At 35.9% G+C, this 17,852-nt stretch overlaps 1 pseudogene; it reads left to right on the top strand.

Annotated features, from left to right (window-relative positions):
* The first annotated feature begins 305 nt into the window (after positions 1-305).
* Positions 306-17,574, top strand: LOC122139339 (annotated as a pseudogene).
* Positions 17,575-17,852: the final 278 nt, after the last annotated feature.

The raw sequence follows: 17,852 nt of genomic DNA, 5'->3' as shown, positions 1-17,852 counted from the left end.
ATTAAACAATATAAATAAAATTAAATTAAATAAACAATATAATAATACTATAAAAATATACACTTTTACAGACTTTTTTGATGTGTCTATAACTCTTATGATGCGATGTGTCTGTCCTGTTTTTCATCATTGGTTTTCTCTCCAGTGTTTCTGCTCTGCTCTGTTGTGTGTAATGATGACCTGTTCTTCTCTCTCATGCACTCAGAGGCACATTTATATATTTAACGTGCTTCACACACATTGACTGTATGTTGTGTGTGTGTGTTTTTTCCAGCAAAATCTGGATCAGTCGGAAAGGATGGCACATGCTTCTCAACTTCTGCTTCCACACGGCTCTGACGTTCGCTGTCTTCGCCGTCCTCGCCGGAGGCATCAACTTAATCAAATACCCAATCATCTGCCAGACTGTGAGTCTCTCATCTGCGCTCGCTTCATCTCTGACGCTCACATTCTGTCTTTCAGTGCATTAAATCGACTATTCATGTGTGCCAGCATTATAATTTGGGGTGTGCATGTTTTTCTGATTGCCTCCTGCGTACAGTCCCTGACCTTAATGAAAATGCTGTGTAGACTTGAATGAATCCATACAGAGCATCATATAGTTGCACTTAAGATGCTGTCTTGTCTTTAGGGGCTTCTCAGTGGCGCTTTTGTCTAAAACGTGTGTGTTTTTGGTGAAGCTCTCCCATTCTTTGTGAGTATCACTAAAAAAGCTTCGGGCCGTGTAGTGTTTTGTCTGACCGCATTTCATCCTACAATTATAAACTAAAGATAAAGCAGACATGTTAAAGCGGCTCAGTGGGACGCTTGTGTGTTTGTTTCTCAGTATAATTTCCTTTATTTGGCTCTGAACCCCTGCAGATTTCAGCACACATCTCTCTTGATTTTTAACCACATGCAGGTCAAGTGAATAAATGAGGGCCAAAGAGAAACAAAATAGGCATTGTTAATTCTAATAGTAAAGCAATTGAACTGACTAGTAGCATTGTAAATAACACTTGAATTTGATTTTACTTTCTAAGTTCTATTCCTTAAGTGGGAAGTTAGAATTGGGTTGTATGCTTTTTGCTACCCTCAAGGCATGTTTGAATCTATCAGTAATTCATAAAAACAAACCCTTTTTATGCAATACGCATGAGACCAACGAACCGTTTCCTGTTAACATTGATAACACTTGCATGTTTTTTGAGAGAGTGCCACTTGTTTAAAAATTGTGAATTGTCGTAATGTCAGACATTATTGGAGGTTAGTTTTTAATACGATTTGACATGAAAAACAGGATATTGGCATCTATTGTTATTACATCTTAGCATCAAAAAATTAATTATTTTGATTTTAATTTTCAAAACAATGGATTGTTTATTATTTAAAAGCAATCAGCCACTGGCCGTATTTTGAGGAGGGTGGGGGATTATAGATTACTACTTTTATTCAGCAAGGATGCTTTAAATTGATCAAAAGTGATGATAAAGACATTTTATAATGTTACAAAAGATTTCAATTTCAGATAAATGCTGTTCTTTTGAACTTTCTAATTGAACTTTTCTACTCGGCTGTTTTCAACATAATAGCTAAAAATTCAGCTTTGAAATCACTAAAAATAAATATCAAAATAAAATAAAATAAAAAACAAAAACATATAAATTGAAAAAGATAAAATAAAAAAAAATAACAAAAACGTGACACTGAAGACTGGAGTAATGAAGATTAAGCTGAAAAACAGATTTGTTGCCTAGGTTTTTTTTTTTTTTTTTTAAATTTTTAAAGGTACCTACAGGGACCTGGAAAAGTTGCTAAACCCAGCTGCATAAGTTGTTTCGAAGCTGGGCAACACTGCATCTCTATTTCTCTAAATACGGCTAGGCCACGGTCCCACCCAGAAAGTGCATTCCGCGCTAATCACGCATTAATAAAATGAGTGCCTTTTAAATTGAATTCTCGCTGGCTGATGACTCATTCATTCAACTTATTTTTGTTCCAACGGCTGATTTATTCACAAATGAATCAAACTGAACCATTGATCTTCACCCAGTTTTTGCTCAAGAATTTGATTCATGTCAGTGATGAATCAATGCTGTGTGTTGCCTCGGTTGCAGAACTGTTTCAGATTTGAACAATATTGTGTCTAAAACTACACACAAGATTAACTCGTTTACGAAGTTCGTGTATAAACATCAATTTTCCATTTTGCAGTAATGGCAAGTTAGTTGGAAAAAACGCACTTTTGCTTGCATGATATTGCTAACCATATATATGGTATACAAATATAAGAACGAAACCCCATATAGGGGCATTTTTGCCTCTTAAATCTTGATTTTTGGACGTATACCTTAATTAGTAGTCATCCTAGCATCATTTGCTCTAAAATCACAGGGTTTTCGGCCATGTGAGGTCCTCAAGTCATCTATATCCTCGGGATTGCTCATGTTGGCTGGTTTGAAAAAACACTTGTTAGCCGCTCTGGGGGGTCGGTCAGGGATTTTCAGTGGTTCCGGCTCAAAGTCTTTCTCAATTTATATTTATTCCGTCTTCATGCGTTTGATCTCAGAGGGCCGGCTGTGATTGGCCTCGGCCGAGTGATGGATGGCGCAGGAAAGTGTAATCTGTGTGATGGGAATCCACCGTCACTCGTTCTCTCCTGATGATATGGATCCCAGTTATTGTTCTCTCTCTCCTGAGTGTTTGTGAACATGTGTTGTGTTCACAGCCCCAGACAAACGCAGAGAGAATCTGATTATTCTATTCGCTGTCTCTGCAAACACAGCGACTCGTAAGTGGATGAGAGAAATTATATTTAGATTCCTGCTGAATATTTGACAGCGCAGCATTTAATTTAGATTACAGATGAATAAATAAGCACAATGCGACAGCGAGAAGAAAGCGATTTAGTGTTATTTCAGTGAGTGTGCTTAACATTTATCTTTTTTTTTTTCCCTTTACGAACTGATATCACCTGGCTGTTAAACCACATAAATACGGGTTTTCATTTAATATCCATTTTAAGGCTCTAAATGAAAAACTTGCTGTGGTTTTTTCACACAAATTTCTCCCAAATTTCTTTAAGTGTTTTTTCCAGTCAGAGCTTTTCTAGTGTAATCATTTCGCGCTGCTTTGGGTTCAGTCTTGATATTGGATCAATAAAGGTCAAAAAAACTGCATAATATCTCCAAGAACCTTACGGGATGAAGCAGCTCCTTTACTTGATTCTCCATAAATCATGTTTTTAGATCCAAATCTGATCACAGGATCTTTTAGGGACTTTTGTTTCCAAAGTTTTACTTTCACTGTTCCTCGCGGGGAATGTTTTTCAAGCCCCCGAACCTCACATTTTCCCGGGGGGCCTTTATTTCTTCATCTCTCAATCACTGCTTAATTTTGGATCTTTTACATCTCATCTCCGAGACCTTTACTGCAGATATAGGCACAGACTCATATTTAGATCTTTATGTCAGTATCGTCTACTGTTAGAAATCTCCGGGTTACTTACAACAGCAGGTTTCACAAAAAATATCGCTCTGCAGCAAATTAATATAATATTTTTTTACTAATAAAAATTGGCTTTTTTTTTCCTCCTTATTCTCAATAAATAAACTAATGAGTCAAAAAAAGCCTGATGACCCAAAACACATGACCATTTGGGGATTATTGACATAACTTTTAAACTGCACATACTTGACAGGCCCAAATAAATTCAATAATGCAAAACTTTTTTTTTTTACAATTGGATGCATATTTAAAAAATGTTCTTTTTTCATGCTCCATCACCGACCTCATAATATTGGTCCTTTCCTCACATGAGCTTGAGCTTAAAGCTGATATTTTTCATGTGTTGTTTGATGATGAAACCAAAGCAAAATTACACTGAAAATGCTGTTAAAGAGGCAATTGTGTTTTTTGCTAAAAGTTTTATTATATGCTGATTAAATACAGTACACTACTCTTCAGTTTGCATTTAAATTTTTTAAAAGTCTCTCCTGCTTCCGGGGGTTGTATTTTTTTGAAAAAAATACAGTAAAAAGTGAAATATTATTAAAATTTAAAAAACGCTGTTTTCTATGTAAATCTCGTTAAAGTGTAATTTATTTCTGGATGCAGCTGTATTTTCACATCATTACTCCGTCTTCGTGTCACATGATTTAGAAATCATTCTAATATGATGATTTCTGCAAAAGAAAAAATTTCTATTATTATCGATGTTCAGAAAAACAGTAGTGCGCACAATATTTTTGTAAAAACCATGATAATTTATTTTTTAGGATTCCGATGAACAAAAGTTCAAAAACAGATTTATTTAAATAAAAACCCATCAAAAATCTTAACCCCCACTTTTGATATATTTTTATGCTGTTTTATGACCCTAAACATTTTACCATGGTATTTACATGGTCAAAGATGCTGCTGAAACTTTTTTTTATCTGGATTTGTATTAGTGTGTGTTGCGTTTTGCCCTTTTAAATGGTGTTTTTGGTGTGTTTTCAGGTCGGTATCGCTTGCATTCTCGTCCTGTCCACGATGCCTGGTTGGGGGGCCCCCCCAAACATCTCAAACAGGGGCCAAAAAACCCACCCCGGGGCGGAACCCCGCGCCGCCTCCCCCGCCCCAAACACCCTGTAGTCGACCGGTTGTTCTCTGGTTTATGACACTTAGGGCCAGTTTTACTAAACCGGGCAAATTCTAAAACAGCGCTGATGGGAGGGGAAATTTTCCGGGTTTTTTTACCAACAGTCCAAAATTAAAAAAAAACAGATGCAAAATTTAAAACGCAATTACCCAAATGGACAAATTAGGTAATCGCAAATAAAGAAATAAAAAAGCCACGTATTTTAAAAGAACCGGGAAAAAAAATAAAGGTTTGAAATTTAAAAAAACATTCTTGGCAAACAAATATCTTCAGATAATGTTTTTTCTGGCATTCAAAAAGAATTAAAACGTGTGGAAAAATCCTCCCGCTTCTCCCTGCTGCAACAATAAACATTTTAATGAAAAAAAGTTTAAGGATCTTTTTTTTTTTTCATTAAATAATTAATATTTGTAAAACATTACTGATTTTCCGCAATTCATACATTTTTTTGCGAGGTGGCTAATTTACAAACATCATCTACAAATTCATACGATTTTTTTCTTTGTCATTTTTTAAAAAGTTACTTGTGAATTTCTACAAAGACCTACCTGACTCCGCCCCCCCAAAACCACCCTCACTAATGCTAGACTCGACAAAATCAAAGGTGAGGTCGTCGAAATTTGCCACCTTTAAAAACACAATTGACCTTGAGATGCGTTGGATTTATTTGATACTCTACTCCTTAAATTTTGTATCTGGGGGAAACTAGTACAAAAGTATTCAAAGGTCAACAAAAAAAAACGTTCCACGCCTTTTCGTGCTAATTCATCACTGCGCATTTTAGTAATCCTGACAGTACAGTTTTAACCCAAAAGATGGGTTTGGGGTGGCGCAAACGTTAGTAAACTACCCTTACGTGTTCTTGGGAACAATTGGCCTCTGTGCTTCTGTTAGACTGAAGACAAACGTTCTGTCTCTTATTTAAACTCTTTACTTGGCGTGCTCATCAAACTAATAATAATTAATTCAGTCGATTGAAAATTTGTTCATTAAACAGCCATGAAGATCCCCCCCCGGGAAACATAGAACGCTGCAGGATCCGCCCTGTCCTTCATGTTAACCTCCTGTTTCAAACTAAAACCCAATCAATCTGTGTTGAGCTGAGATTTAACATGTGAATTAACCTCCTGCAGAGCGTATTAATGTACGATCACAGAACAGCTTGTGTCTAAATCAATGTGTGCTAAATTGTCTTTTCTCTGGACGTGGAAATTCCCTTTTCTGCGTAAATCTGTCAATGCTATTTTTATAGAAACATAAGCACAGATTCCATGTTTTATAGTTAATTGTTGAGTTTAACTGTTTGCAGATGCTGATCACACATAATTTTACGCAATTAACAATTTAGAGGAATATACACACTCTGAACGTTTGAATGTTTTATAATAGTTCTAATTTTTGTATTTTTCATTTTCATTTTGTTTAAAATTTTATTCGTTTTGTTATTTTTCAGTTTTATTAGTTTTATTTTGTTGATGTAGTTGTTTTATTAATATTTTAAATATTAATATTTTAATTTCAGTTATTTTAGTACATCAAGTTATACTAAATTAAAGTGAGTTTGAATTGGTTTGACAACTAGCTGAAATACGTTTTAAATGTTAAGTTGTTAATAACTTTTAAAGTATTTTATATTAGTTTTATATAAGTTTATTTTAGTATTATTTAATTTCATTTTTATTAGTTAGCTTTGTTTGTTGTTGATGATGTTGTAATTGTTATTTTAAATATGTCTATATAGTTTTTATTATTTCAGTTTCAGTTAATTTAGTAAGTTTTTTATTTCTTTTTTTATATTTATATATGATATTTCATTTAAGATGACATTTATTCGAATATGTGTGTGTTTTAATGTGTGCACACTACACCTCAAAATAAGTGTAAAATGTTTAAGGTATAAATGTTATACATATGTATAATATACAATTATACATAATTGATTTGATATTATTTACATGAATATGTTGAATCCTTGATATTGAAAATTCTTTTGAAAAATGTAAAAATCAAAAATGATAGCTCGTAAAAAAATTGATAGCCCCTGAATGCACCTGGTAAGTGCTTTTGATAAATAGGTCTTGCGAAATGCATAGAAGTGCTGTAAATTTAAAAATTAAACCCCCAGTAGGTGGCAGCAAGCCACGGTACGGAGTCATTCGATTTTTTGAGAACCAAATCATTTAAAAAGATGATTTTCATTCAGGGACGAAAAACAATGTGGCCTTGTAAGACGTCCGAGTCGACGCTTAGAGCGAGATGTTAAAACCTGTGTTCCTTTGGAATGATTTTGTTGGGACAAAAATATGGTGTCTAAATTTACACCCCAAGTCTCCTGATATTAACGTCAACATTATTTGGTGTGTGTGGGGGGTGGGATCGATCGGGCTCATATGCGACACCCTCGTCTCCCTCACAACATTTTCCTGTCATTGCACACTAGTATTTCGTGCTTGTAAGAGTGCATACTGTTTGTCATATTGCAGACAATAGTGTATTAAATAAGAGTGGTATGCTATTCTGAACGTAGAGCCCTGATCAATGCTCAGTAATGTTGTTTCTCGTCTGTGATGTGCCTTTCACACCGGTTTGATTGAACGCTTTCTTTTCAACGCGATTCTGTCTGCGGTTGACTGCAAGCGGCATATATGGTTTTTCATTTATATCTGTCTCAGAATCATTCTCTCACGCTCGAGCCCCCTGCGGTTTGTTTTATTTCTTGATTGTTGGTGGGATCAGCACATCTATTTTACGCTTTCATCTCTCTCTCAGACGCAGACAGTTTTCTTATTGCATTTGGGTTTTTAGTCCAATGTAACTTCATGTTGCAGCCTCATTTAAAGGCTTATGGAACATCATTTAATTTACAGTTACTTGTTGTTTATTAACCCTAGTCACTTCAGCTTTGTGTTTTAAGGCAAGACACTACAGGTGAATAGGATTTTAAAAAATGTGCATTTTTTACGTTGTTTAAAATTTTTATAACTGAAATGTTGTTTAAATAAGCACCCATTTGCATAAACTTCCAGAACAGAAATCTGAATATTCAGGTTAAAATGGTTTTATTTTATTGCCATATTTGATTTAAAGGTTTTTACAGAAGGGATTCCTCTTTTTGTCACTTCATAAATCAGAAAACACTGTCAACATACAGAAACAAATACATTTTTTCCATGTTTTAGGAATTTTTTTTTTTTGTATAAAATCGGATTGTTATATAACAAAACTCTCAAAAAACCATCAAAATATAGACAGGAATAAAACTGTAAGTTTTGGTGTATGTAAGCGTTACTGTGGTGGAGAAACTCATTTTGAGAAAATTCCTTTAAAGATATGTATTGAAATCTTTAGAAAACAAACAGATAAAGTGCAGTAATAAAATCAAGCAAATTATATATGACAAACCCTTCAGCAAAACCTACAGAATATAGATGGGAATAAAACGGTGGTTTCTTTCTGTATGCAGGAGCTGCTTAAATGGAGAAAAAACTTTTTAAAGATATGACCTTTAGCTAAAATCTACAGACGAAATAGATAATTCAATAAAATCAACACTCAAAAGTGTATTTTGGTTGGTTTCTTTCCACTAGTCTGAAAAAATACAAGTTATGCAAAACCATGATCAATGCATGAAAAAAAAACAACAATGCTTTTCCAGAGGAGCCTCTTGCCTTTTACATTTTAAAATAAAAAAAATTTAAAACTTCAAAATATTTAAAAAGCTTTTTAAATGCATCAAAAACAAAATAAACAACAACAAACTACAATAATACAGCAGAAATCATATTTTGTGTAAGTTTTGTGTGTTACGGCTACCCGTTGTTTTTGTTCTGCTATTATAGTCCCTTTTTCAGCCCATTACTCATCAGATCGTGTGTGTAACACTGCCAGTGTAATGAAGTCGCAGACGCAGCGGTGCATCTGTAATTTAACTGAGCTGAGAGTCATGGCACACCGATCGTTTCACCTTCATTTTGTTTCAACATCACCTAAAGTGCTGATATCTGATTGCATGAGTCGTTTGCGCTGTAATAAGTCCATCTGTATGTAACGGTTTGACCCATCCATGCCAATTTGTGGGATTGGTGGTGATCATGATCCTGGAGCTCATTCCTCTGCTTACATGATTGTTTTTGTCTTATTGCACCATTTTCATCCACTTGTTATGATCCCAGTGACAAGTGTTTTTTTTTGTGAAAGTGCTTGTATAAATTAGTGTTTATGATTTCAGCTGTAAAGTTTCTCATGCTTTTAGAGTGGCTGAACGTCGTTTATATCAATGGATCAACCTATTTTAATATAACTGCAAGTCCAAGATTATGAGATGCATTTATGAATTCTTGGCCAAAGAGTGTCCTTTAATCTAGATTTAGCGAGACAAGTGTGTTTATCAGGAGGATTCCAGAGTTTAGGAGCCAAATGTGAAAAAGCTCTACCACCTCCTTTAGTGGACATTGCTATCCGAGGTACATCAAAGTCCAGTGTTTTTGTGACCTTAGGGAGCGTGATGGAGTGTAGCCGTGGTAGACGAATAGTTAGGTTACACAGGAGCTAAACCATTAGGGCCGTATAGTAAGTAGATATTTTTAACTGATATGGAACTTAATAGGTTTCCAGTGCAGAGCGTAAATTTGGGGTAAATGATCATATTTCCTTGACCTGGTAGGACTCCTAGCCACCTGCATTTTGGACACCTTAGCTTGTTTTGGAAGATACAGGACACCAGCTAGCAGTGCCTTACAATAGGTCCAGTCTCAGAGTTCAGAATGGCATGAACTAGGCTTTTTCTGGGGCATCCGAAACAGGTAACAATGTTTCGTAGCTGGGGTAATGGTTTCTAAGATGGAAAAAAATGCTGTTTTTGTAACTGGGAAATCTGATTTTTCAAAAGACAGTTTGCCTGTCTAATAGAACACCCAGATTTTGCCTGTAGAGGAAGTAACATAACAAAATGTTTTTTCCATCTAGTTGCAGATTGTAATCCAAAAGATTGTGGCTGACTGTTTTTTGGTCGCATACGTAATATCTCTGGTCTAATCGAGTTTTAATAGGAGACAATTATTGGTCATCCAATCGTTTAAAATTTTTAACACACGTCTGTTAGCTTAGATAAGTTATAAGGTTTCACCTGGTCGTGTTGAGATATATAGTTGAGTATCATCAGCATGAACAGTGGAAACAATCCCGTCTTTTCTAATAATATAAAAAGGGGGAAACGCACATGTCTACTGAAAATAGCAGAGTATCTAGGACAGATCCTTGTGGCACTCCATTGACTTTAACTGTGGTGATAAATGAGGATGACCCCCATTTAGATTAAACACAGTGGTTAGCGATCAGACAGGTAGGTATCTTAAACCATCTAAAAGCCTCGCTTGGGAACCTGTATATGTTTGGTATATCATCCTATGAGGATGTCGTGATTCTCTGGTGTCGAAACACATCCACTAAATTCAAGTAAAGACTCGCAATAGAGAATGCAGCCGTTGATCGACGACATAAAAGCAATTCATTTGTAATTTTAAACAAGTGAGTTTATGTGCTATGTTCGGGCCTGAACCCCCACTGAACATCTTGCATAGATATATTAATATATATATATATATCTATCTAATATATATATATATATCTATATATATATCTATATTATATATATAGATATTAGTTATATATAATTATCTATATTTATTTTTTTTTTTTTTTTTTTTTTTTTTTTTTATTTTTTTTTTTTTTTTTTTTTTTTTTTTTTTTTGTTTTTAACAAGGAGCCGACAACTTTTCTCTAGAATTTAGACATAAATGGACGATTTTGAAAGGGGTCTGTAATTTTGGCCGTTCACTCAGGATTCTAGGTGTGGTTTTTCGTAATAAGAGGAGTCTTAATAACCACCAGCTGACTGGTTTTGGGACGTGGACCTCAAGATAACGATGAGTGAATATGTGAGAATGAGGTGTCGGTTTTCTGCTTACAGGTAACAACTCTTTCGTAATTTAGTGGGTACAGGATCTAATAAACATGTTTTTGGATTTAGATGCAGTGATAAGTTAGTTAGTCTCTTTTTCCGTCTAATAGTTGTAACGCACTGGCCGTGTTATTTTTGGTGGCGATGAATGAAAATGTGGTACTAGAACGCTGTAGAATAGAAATGTTCTGATGTTATCTATTTTATCAGTGAGAAATTCAATAAAGTCATTATACTATTAAAACTGTGAGGGAAGATTTAGATCCGGGTGGTGTCTGGTCTATTTGTTGATCTAGCCACTGGTGTCTAATATAACAACCTGGGCTTGTTATTGTTATTTCTATGAGGTTGTGCGATATGCGCGGATCCTGGGCAGTTTTTAGAGCCTGTCCTATAGCTGGAAATAATGTTTTCAACGCAATTCTCAACACTTCCAAGTTACGTTTTTTCCTTCCCATTGCCGCTCAAGACTACGGATTTCCTTTTCTTGAGAGCGTGGGTAATAATGGTTGTACTCATGGCACAGTACGTTTTTTTCTAACCTTTTTCAATTTAATTTGGGCACAACAGTCTAATGTCTTATGAGAAGTATAGTGACCATGGTGCCAGTCAGTTCATCCTAGTTCATGTGTGTTTTATGGGTACACAGAGCAGTTGATATAAATCACGCAGGTTATTATGTGAATCTGTCCTTTGGTGTTTGGAACAATAGTTTCGCCCGGACGATTAACGCCAAAGCCATATAGTTAAGATCATCAAATACGCAAATGCACGATACAGAGGAAACGGTTTTCAGTAAAATCATCACTTTGAGGCAACGATTATCTATATGCAGTAAGATCGATTCCATTGCGATATAATTAAATCTAGCGTATGATTAAAACGATGAGTGGCCCGGTGACGTTTTTGCTCAACTTCAAAAAAAGATATTAGATCAGTAAATGCAAGTCCTAACTCATTTCTCTTATCAGCCTGCATCTTACAAATCTCCGACAATTGAGTGCTTTATCAACATTTTACCAATAGATCTGAGAGGAAATCTGCAAATTCTTTTTAGGGAATTAGGTATATGGCCCTGGTGGTCTATACACACTAGCCATACCAAGATATAGAGTAGAGTTCTCTTTGGGGGGCATATCTGGGACCGTGCTAACATTAAGCCATAAGTATTTTTCGAATGATTTAACCCTGTATCCGTTTTCTGGGTAACATTGAGAATATCACCTATTATATTGTTGCACCACCTCCCCCACGACCAATCTGACCGGGGCTCATGTTTTATAACAGTAGTTTGGTGAGTGTAGACTCAATTAGACCAAATGTAATCATTGGTCTAAACTATTATCTGTGATATTTCATTTACAATAACTGTTTTGGGTGTGAGTGATCTAATGTTAGGAGCCCAAACTTTAAAAATAGTTTTTTGTGCATTTATTAGCATTTTTTCTGGTTTAATCCCAATCAGATTTTTTCTAGATCCTGCATTAAATTTGTATTTTGAACCTCAACTATTCGGGGGGAAGCAGACACAGTATAATAGACTTGGATCAGCGCAAGAGTACTTCTAACATTTAAGCGGGTAGAACAAAAGCCATCATAGCAGTTATTTGAGAATTGGCTTACTAGTCATATGGAGCGCAGCGTCCTGGAGATGTTGTCCGAGAGGAGTTCTGCTCCGACTCTGCTGGGGTGCAGGCCATCAGCGCGAAAAAGCCTAGGATGCTCCCAGAAAAGATTCCAATTATTAACAAAGAGCAGTTTCTGTTCTAGCGAGAAGTCTACTGAACCCTTTGTGTCCTCGTCGATACGTGGGAAGCGGTCCTGACACGATGATCGTCATCGCGGGTGATGTGCTGCATACCGTCTCGTTCAGGTTCCTGAAGACCCTCTTCAGTGTTTCTATCTGCCGCAGCTTGGTGTCCGTTAATGATGTGACAATTCCGCTTTGATCACATAAATCAATTACCATTTTAACAGATATTTACATAGGAAAACAGCTTTTTTCAAAATTGGATAATATTTCACAATTTTTACTGGGTTTTTGATCAGCCTGGGTGAGCAGAAGAGACTGTGTGAGATTTGTTTTCAGTTTTCTAAACGGCAGCATTCTGTATCACACAGCAGACAGCTTTTTCTTCAAACGTTGGATAATTTCATAATTATTCAGTGTGTTTGGACTAAACCGCGCATCTGTGCTCAGAGGGACGGCCGTTCAAGTTTAATCTCCCCAAACACGAGCGCCGGGATCCTATTGAGATGTCATAACACCGCCTGAAATTACACTCATTTGCTTGTAGTATTCTGGAGAGCATGCATGTAGTTCACTCCCATAAGACCGGGTGTGTGGGTGTGTGTTGTTGTGTGTGTGTGTGTGTGTTTGTTTCTGAAAGTAGATAATTGTGCTGATGCTGGTGTATCTTTGCTTGCTGTGCAGATCTCATGTGATTGACTTTAATGTCATCTGTGACAGGAGCAGTGAATGGAAATCAATTTCACACACACACACACAATCACATCAGCTTGTGCATCCTATCAGCATCGACCTTCCGCCAGGTCATAGTACTTCCTTCCTCAATTTTTCAATGTCTTTCAGCTGATTCATGGAGATGTGCTTGTAAAAGCCCTGGAGCGTGAAGAGCGGCATTCTGGGTCCTCATTCGCTTTCATTTGTTTACATGAATAAGAGCTGTGTATTTATCGCTCAGTATCTTCATGTGAAAAATCAAGAACGAAAGTCATACAGGTTTTGAAGTAACATAAGTAAATGATTACAAGATTATTAGTAAATTATAATATTTTGGTAGGTTTTCTATTCATGTATTTGTATTTTTAACCAAACTGTAGTTAAGTACAGTCAAAATGTTTAATGCAAATAGTAAAATACAGTAAAATTTTATTAAAATAATCAAAGGCATTTTTTCAAACTGTTTTCTACTTAAAGATTGGAAGGAAGAAACATATTTTAATTACTTTATATGAATTATTATTATTAAAGTTTTATTTATTCATTTTATAAGTTTTTATTCATATTCATATATCAATTTCATCTTTTCTTTACATTAGATGTAAAGAGTTCAGAATTCGTGCTCTGCATTTAACCCATCCAAAGTGCACACACACACCGTGAACACACACCCGGAGCAGTGGGCATCATTTTTCCTGCGGCGCCCTCAGTCGTGGTGGTATTGCCGGCCCGAGACTCAAACCCACAACCTCTAGGCGTTAGGAGTCAAAACTCTCTAACCATTAGGCCATGACTTTTTTGGCCTGTTTAATTTCAATGCAAGTAGTTAAATACAGTAAAAATCTGAATAAAAATAATCAAATGCATGTTTGTCACATTTTTTTCTTTGAATAAATAAATGTTTTTTATTAATATTTTGAAATATATTTTGTTTTTATATTTCAGGTTTCTTTTTTAAACAATAAAAATATTTTTATAAGACAATAAAAGTTTTTTGTTTCAGTTTAATTTCAGTTAGTTTTTAGTACTATTTAGCAGAGGCAACAATTTTTTTCATCTAAAATTTATATTTAGTTAACACTATAAACATGTTTATATCTAACTTTAAAAATCTAGTTTATTGTCACAGACATTTAAAGCAAACTCTAGCATTTCTGCTCACACACGTTTTCTCATCTTTTTCTAATTTTGTCTGTCTACTGCATTGGCTTTGGGTTTTCACATCGCTCTGATCTGATTTCTGTAGAAACTGATTTTCCTTTGTGTTTAAGTCTTCTTCTCAAAAACAGTTTCCTGACAGGTCAAATAAATCCCTCATAAAACGTTGCTCTCATCACTGTTTCTCCAGGGTTTTGATGAAACCCGATGCTGTATTTTTAGCATCATCATGATGAAACCGCATTAAGCAGGAGAGCATGTGAATCATTTGTTTTGTGTGGTTTGTGTTTGCAGGTTTTATTTAGGTGAGTGAAGGAGTTCCCTTCATCATCTGCGGCATCACAGCAGCCATCAACATCGATAACTACGAGAACTACGTAGCAGCGGAGGCTGACGCCGTTCTGTGAGCAAGTAGCAGCTAAATCAGTCCGATGTGTTTGACACTCTTTCATATATATATGAGTGACTCAAAAGTATCATACTAAATATTAAATATGGCCAAACTGCTCAAATGAATTGAATGACACGTGCATGTAAATCTGTAACCAACACAGACTCTGAATGGAACCCGAACCTCGAGCCTCCATTCAGAGTAATGCTCAGTCACTATGACTGATTCTTAAACTTTTATTATGTAATATTTGGTTGCATTCTTGCATGCATTAAAATACCTCTAGGAAGATTTTAGTTATTTATGTACTATTTTTTTATGTTCAATTTTCATTTTCATTTTTGTTAAAATTTTGCTATGTGCTTTTGTAATTTTTATTCGTTTTATTTTTATTTATTTTTTATTTCTCTATAGCTTTATTTTTATTTCAGATTTAGGCATTTTAATATTTCAACTTTAATATTAAAGTTTATTTCAGTTAGTCGTGGAGTCAACATTTCTTTTTTTTCATTAGGGTTAAGTTTTTGTGTGAATTGAATTGTTTTTTTTTTTTTTTTTTTCATCTAATATTTTTCCCCCTGCTTTATTTCAATTACTGAAAACAATTTTTAAGTTTTTAGTTCAAAAACAACAACAACTGAGAACGCTTTTCTATTTTGTATCTTAATTAATTCACTTGCATCTTTGTGACCTGATAAATATACAATCTGCTAAATTGATCAGTTATAGAAACAAATTCAATTCAATTTGTTAGTTTTCATCTTCATTTTTCGTTTTAGTAATTTCGTGATTTTATTAGTTGTTTATATTCTATATAGCTTTATTTTCATTTCCGATTTAATCATTTTGGTACTCGACAAGGAAACATTTCTATTTCATTTTCATTAGGGTTAAGTTCATCAAATTTTATTTTATTTTATTTTAGCTTTATTTCAATTAAAGAAAACAATTTTTAAGTTTAAGTTAACAATAACAGCACAATAACAACTCTATTTTGCATTTTCATTCATTTAATTTATCTGTATCATTGCAGATTGTATATGTATCAGTTGTTGCAAACTTCATCAATTATGAAACAAATTCGATTTGAGCAGCTCTACAAATCACAGTAGTGTCATTATTCATCTCAGTTCAGTTCGTTTTGTTCTAATCCGATGTCAGTGTCACTGCTGTCAAAATGCTCAAAATCTGGAATGTTGAGTAACCACCCCGAATATGATCCTCAATAAAATAGCATGCATGAAAACATGTTCAGAAATGTTGATTTCCTGTGTTTGCAGCTGTTAGTTTTTACTAATATTTTGAATTAGATTTTGCAATGAGTTCAGGATTTGTTTTTGAATTTTTCATTCTATTAGTTTTCAGATATATTTCTAAAAAGTCCCTTTGTATTTTAGTTGGTTTAATTTCAGTAGTAAAATACAGTAAAAATCTGAATAAAATAATCAAAGGCATGTTTATTACAGATTTAATTAGTTTAATTAATAATTTTAAATATCTTTTGTTTTTATTTTTCAGGTTTAGTTTTTTTTAAAGTATTTTTATTTTAGTTTTAGTATTTCAGTACTTATTTAGCAACAATTTATATTTATATTTTATTTTTATATTTATATATATTTAACACTATAAACAGGTTTAGATCTAACTAACATCTGGTTTAATGTCAAAGACATTTCAAGCAAAACTCTAGCAATTTTGGAGTAATATCATACATGTTTTCTCATCTTTTTTCTAATTTTGTCCTTTCTTCTCTGCGTTGGCTTTGAGTTTTAACGCATCGCTCTGATCTGATTTCTGACAAAACTGATTTTTCCTTTGTGTTTAATGATCCTAGCATGAATGCAAACATGTTCAGTAATGTTAATCTCCTGTGTTTGCAGCTGTTGGATGGCATGGGAGCCGAGTCTGGGCGCCTTCTATGGCCTGTGGCCTTCATCGTCCTAGTGACCTGCGTCTACTTCTTGTGCACCATCATCCAGCTGCGCAAACACCCCGAGCGGAAATACGAGCTGAAGGCAGCGAGCGAGGAGCAGCAGCGGCTCTCTGATGTCCACCAGGGGGAGCCGGCGAGTGGTCAGTGTCACGGTGGCTGCCCGGGGCTCATCAACCCATCCACGCTGGCCAACGAACACTCGTTTAAAGCCCAGCTGCGGACGGCGGCGTTCACGCTGTTTTTATTCACAGCCACGTGGACGTTCGGCGCACTTGCTGTTTCGCAAGGCCACTTTCTGGATATGATCTTCAGCTGTTTATACGGGGCGTTTTCTGTCACACTCGGGTTGTTCATACTGATTCATCATTGTGCAAAACGCGATGATGTCTGGCACTGCTGGTGCGCATGCTGTCCCGGGCGGCGCCCCTCAAATGCATGCCACGCCCACATCATCACGGCCACGCCCGACAAACTCAACATAAACGGCGACGCCCACACCCACTGCCATCTAGATGGTGGGAAACCTGTTCACTGTGCATGTCGCGCCGCTGGGCAAAATCACGTGACCTGCCTGACGCCGGTTTCGCCATGTTGCGCCGCTCTGCATACGCAACAGCTCCTAGAAGATGAAACAAGCGCGCATGTGCTTCTCCATGATGGTTACCGACCCGCCGTGCGATTGCACCGCTGCTCCAAACCCGTCAGGACTAAAACAAGGCGCCAACGTGAACTAGCGTTGCGCGTTCCCTCTGGAGCGGACGCCTCAAGCGTGCACAGCTCGCGCGCTAACAGCCCACACGCCCACATTTGCCACTTAGCTCACGAAGTTTGCCCTCACGAGGCGCTCACGCTCTGCCACCATCATCACATGTGCTGCGCAAAAGACGAGCTCCTCGACGCGGGTGAGAGCTTTCTGTGCGGGAAACTCGCGGAGGACGATTTGCATCACGCGCATATAGAGCTGCACACACTCACACACCAACCAGAAAATCATAACGAAATCAAACGAATTTATCCATCCGACAGCACTGGGAATAAACGCAAATAAACCCACAGAACCAACGAAAAACGAAACTACCGTGTAGTTCGACCGAACTCCAACGCTAGGATTTAAGAAAGGAACTTTTTTTGTACCATCACAAGCTCTTTCCTGCATCATTCATCGTACAGGATTATTCTGGGGATCGTACAAATAAGAGAACGAAAAACCTGGGGCCTCATTCATAACACACAAATATAATTAAGATACACAAAGTTGAAGCACACAAATTATCTTTATATAGAAGCCTGTACAGCTTCATCAATGGGCAAGGAAATATTTTTTTT

The sequence above is a fragment of the Cyprinus carpio genome, chromosome B13 (assembly GCF_018340385.1).
Source record: "Cyprinus carpio isolate SPL01 chromosome B13, ASM1834038v1, whole genome shotgun sequence".
NCBI lineage: Eukaryota > Metazoa > Chordata > Actinopteri > Cypriniformes > Cyprinidae > Cyprinus > Cyprinus carpio.
The sequence above is the reverse complement of the archived record's forward strand: the minus strand, read 5'-3'. Positions and strand labels throughout refer to the sequence as shown.